General features: G+C 45.4%; 1 protein-coding gene across 1 annotated transcript in view; it reads left to right on the top strand.

Moving 5' to 3' along the window:
- LOC117238140 (kinetochore protein NDC80 homolog) overlaps nt 1–4,960 on the top strand; it is a 152,475-nt gene that overhangs the window by 149 nt on the left and 147,366 nt on the right. The window lies entirely within an intron of this gene.

The raw sequence follows: 4,960 nt of genomic DNA, 5'->3' as shown, positions 1-4,960 counted from the left end.
GTGAAATTTATTTCTTTAAAGTGCACCATTTTTTGAATAAATAGTTTCAAGTTTGCAAAGAGTAAAAATGGTAATAAAAAAGGTACTCGTTTCTCCGGTTCTACCTTTGGACAATGTAAAGTTTCAAATCCATTAAAATTTGCGAATGATAAGTTCTCATAGCTATCGGTTCAGTCGCTCGATCATGATCCAACGTAGAATGTATGTGATTGGCACAACAACGTTCGTCTATCACGGTTGGGAAACACTGATCTATCCGGTAAGGAACGTTGGTAGACCGATCTCGAGCAGTGCAGTGGTCGAGCACGTAGCGACCGATTTTTCCACTGTCCCGGTCGCTCCTAGACACGAAAATGCATGTAATTAGCTTGAAATTGATGTTGAACGCGAGCACGGCCGCAATTTTAATCGGCTGTCGTATGATAATTACGCGCGCCGACCGGCCAGCCCTCGACCCACGCCGGATAAATCATCTCTCGGTTCGCGAGCTCGCGCCATCGAAAGCCCCGCAACGATTCCCAGGTATTCATTTACTTCGTATTAATCAATGCATGAAATTGATTACGGCTAGTCGAAGCTCGTAACGAGGCTTGCCCGATCGACCGGCTGAAAATGCCGGTTAGGAAAAGAGATTCTCTGTCATAGACGAGGGGAAAAATTGGAAAGCTGAATCGGCTCGTGCCGAACGTGATAATGGCACTCGTTTTCTCAGATTTATCGGCTGTTGCGTTTTCATTTCAACATTTCCCGTTTATGGTTACGCTTGGAACAAACGATCGTCGATATCAAACGTACCTGCTTTTTTTTCCAGAATTCGCTTGACAAAATTACACCAAGTTGGTCCTTTATATTTCGTCTTCCAAAATCTACGTTCGAACTTATCCAAAACGTCAAGGATATCGAAGCTTCCTCTGCGCGATCCAAAGATTCAAACGAAAGAAACGACTGTGCACTTTCGATCGAAACGGTATTGGATGGAGGATCGTTAGGAGGGGAACGACGCGATCGACGTAACGAGTCGGTCGTATTTTTGCACCGACTGTGAACGGTTGTCGCAACCAGGGATCGAACCGATCGTCGTCACGACTCGACAAAGCGACGCTCCTTAAATCGCAGAGCAACTCGCGATCCGTTGTACGATACACGGAGGCCGAGAGGTAGAACAGGCATTGAAAGCCGGAGGAATCGTCGACGGTGACGAAACCGTGCCGTTTCGGACGCGTCGTGACAGACAATTATTCGACGACCTTTGACATTGGCCGTTCGCGTTGTCGATCTAGGAATCCCGCTCGGGGAGCAAGGGTTAAGTAATTGTCGGAGATCTCTGTGACAACGTTACGACAGAGAAGCCGAGCTCCTTTCTCGCCGCAGTTTCTAGGTAAAAGGATCGTACAGAGTATTGGGCGAATATTGTTTCATTGGCTTGTTCAACAGCAACGTTGAATTATTCAGCGTTCTTGAATTTCGGGTAAATTTCAGTTTAGATCGATGATCGAGTTTGATACAGATATAAGTTCAGCTAGGTAGTTTTATAATATTAAATCTTTTAATTTGCTTCTGTACTTTCTTTTTTATTGTTTTATTTGATCGAAAGCAGATGAATATAGATAGACATGTATTAGGTTGTCGGAAAAGTTTCTTTCGTTTTACAAGGAAATAATAGACGCACAACGTTTTTTGTTTTATATTATTTTATTGAATTATGTACGATTCATCTTGTTGCGATAGAAAACGAAAGAAACTTTTGCGACAACCTAATACATTCACCTCTGACTATACGATAGGGTGGATTTTTCATTTTGTCATCGATGCGTATCATTTAATTTTTCTCTATTCAGACTTGTTTCAAATTTGACCGATACGCTGGTGATAACTGGTCTCGTAACGGTGCTAATGAAATTTCAAACCGTTTCGTATAACATGCATAATGTACTCGTAAAAGATATCTACAAGTGTTGGAATACTCTCGTGAGCCTACGTACTTTAATTATGGTGGCCGATGTTCCTTCGAACAACGTCCTCTAACCAAAGCTGTAAATACCGTGTTTATAGGTGCCATAATGCGACAATTAATTTATGCACGTGGCAAAGTCGCAAATTAGCCAGAGGACCGGTCGTCCTATCTACATTATCACCTCTGGGATATTCCGCGATGTTGATGCATCGACACGGCCCGATATATCTTTAAATCGATGCGAGAGGCGCGCGCGCGAGCGCTTACGCTAACGTTATCGCGAATCATGCGTCGAAATTAATCCCTTGGTCGGCGAAATTCGGCCGGTCGGTCGAGTTTCAAGCGGCGTACGCTTAATTGACGACGCTCGTTCCCCCGGACCGGGTAACGATATTATGAAAATGCTCGCGAACGTCCACGAGAGAGTAGAGGCGAACGAACCAAGCGAAGCGGGTCGTTTGCGTAATTTGTTATTGCGTACGCGAAACCGTCGGTATATGGAATTAACGAGCGGGCCCATTAAATTTAACGACCGTTGACTCGGACGTCCACGTGGATGGTTGCCGCTCTGTTACCTCGATCCTCCGAGCGCGATCATCCATGTTTCGATGATGATACTATCTCGAGAATTCGTTTCTTCTGTTTCCTTCGAAAAGAACGACCATTTCGATGATTGTTATTGATCGAAAAAAATAAATAGCCATTAGTTTGGAAATATTCTCACCGTTGTGCGAGAGACATGAAGAATTAAAGCACCGATGACTGGCACAGCAAATACTGGGTGCAGACATTGAGAAAAGAAATTCGATAAGCAGTGAACGCGTTTGCCAAGCTTGCACCGAAGCCATGTCGCAATCACGCGTACTTTTTACTCGTCAGGCTTGGTTCTCGCGGCGAATTTCTGCCGTCCAATTAGCAGAGTCTCGGTGGCACTGTGCCGGTGGCGGACGCTAAACGAGAGGGAAGCGGATGGACAGCCGGTGACAAAGGTAACGGGGCATACGTCCGCCGGTATCTTCACTCGGCACACGTTTCGCGTTTCTTTCAGCCGAGCTGCCGAACCTCCAATTAAAGTCGCCAACCGAGCTGCCACTTCACTTGCCACAGCAGTTCGATTTTCAGATTCGAGGAAACAGATAACGCGTGGGTCGAAGGCTGTTTCTCGACGAGTGGTCGCCTTCAAACGCGTGGCTCTTGGGGTGGATTTCTATGAAATTACGAAGATGAGTCAATACGACATATGGTTGTCAATCTTCAGGTAGACTAATGCTTTCATATAGAGATCTTACATGTTAATTTTCGGCATCTTCCTTGAGAAAGTCGGCTACCTTATTACCCGACAAACTTCTTCCACATTTTATCGAAACTCCCAATTAAAATTCTTTTCTTTGCTTATGCTTGTCACACCGTCAAGCAAACAAGCCTACCGCGCATAATGATGCATGTTCAGGTCTCACGAAGTACCAAAGAAAACTAAAAACAAAATCTCACGTCCGTTCGGAATTCTTCCGCGTCAATGACGCAGATACGAGACACATTAGCCGATGAAGGTAACAAGCGATTGACGACGAAACGCCATCGAGGCATTCGATACGCGATCATCGTGGCAACGGCTATCTTCGCGAACCGGTCGATCCGTCGATGTCGCCCGTACGAAGAAAATGAGCGATGATCGGCGCTTTTATCGCCGTCCGTTGAGGCGACAAGGGACCGCAGAATTTGCATAACCCTCAAAGGAGGATGATCATACCGACGCTACGTACAGAGCGAATACCACGTTCCAGCGAAACAAACTTTTCTTCTTTTGCCTCTCCCCGGGCAAGAAGTACGCGTTCGGGTTTTATCTTCGCAAACTGAATTATCCTGGAATTTTTGGATCGTAACCTCCAGCTTCCATGATCTCTTCTCTTATTTTTTATATCAGCATCGATTACGAATGTCATTGGTTGCATTCTACTATTGAAAATTTCTCTTTTATCTTTCCATTCAGAGATTTTTTAGTTAAATCTCTTCATACAGCTTTAAAAAAGCTCAAAGTCTTTTCGTTCCTAAAACTACTAGCCAAACTGCTGCATCAAGTTTCGTTCTGGACTTTACGTTAAATCGTACGAACACCCGATCGCGAGTTTAGGATATGTACATGAACGAACGACATGGAACCGGATCGAAATGGACGTGGGCATCATTCAGAGGAGAAATAAGCACGTAGTTACCATTGAGAGGCGACATGCAAGCCGCGTATGCAAAGTCGACGACGCGTTCGAAGTTGTTCGCGACCTCGATCGTGATTCATCGATCGATCGTTCTCCGTCTGGCGTGAGGTAGGTTGGCTGTGTGTTGGTCGGATCGTAGAACGGTAGCGGAGCTGGTGATCCTCTTACTTTCACGTTCTCTTCTCTTTCTCTCCCGGTGCTCCTTTCTCCCCTTTAATTCTCAAGATCGGTGAACTAACGAGAACGACGCCGGCGGCGTTCGCCGGGTAAATTACGCGAGAGTCGCTCTGGTAGATCCCGGGTGTTCAAGGTCCGCTAACGGTCGACCGTTACCAGTGTGAATAGGTTCGAAGGACGGAAGCTGGAAGGACGAAGCTTTTGGACGAACGAGCGTTCCGATTGGCTCGTACAGTGGATGGAACATGGTTGAAACGTTAGAAAAATGTGGAAGATTGTAAAATTCCAAGTTGTCGGACTATAACGGTACATTTTCCTTGTAACGCATTGAAACATCCTCTGGTATTTTGTTTGGCGATAGAATATCGCTTACCCTTTTTGCGAAATTAACCCCTTCACCCTGACGCATAAAATATCTAGTAGTATCTGGCGTAACATCTTCGTACTAATAAATCCGCGGTTGCACGACACCGCGAAATCGTGTGAACGTAAAAATAATCGCCAACACGAGAGGGGACATTGTAATTTTAAGCGGTCGTGCTTTGTAGCAGCGATTCCGACTGGCGGCCACGTAGTCATCGGAGTCTACGAACGATGTAATCCAGAGGGTCTATAA

The sequence above is a fragment of the Bombus vosnesenskii genome, unplaced genomic scaffold (genome assembly GCF_011952255.1).
Source record: "Bombus vosnesenskii isolate JDL3184/JDL3185 unplaced genomic scaffold, Bvos_JDL3184-5_v1.1 scf7180000013436, whole genome shotgun sequence".
NCBI lineage: Eukaryota > Metazoa > Arthropoda > Insecta > Hymenoptera > Apidae > Bombus > Bombus vosnesenskii.
The sequence above is the reverse complement of the archived record's forward strand: the minus strand, read 5'-3'. Positions and strand labels throughout refer to the sequence as shown.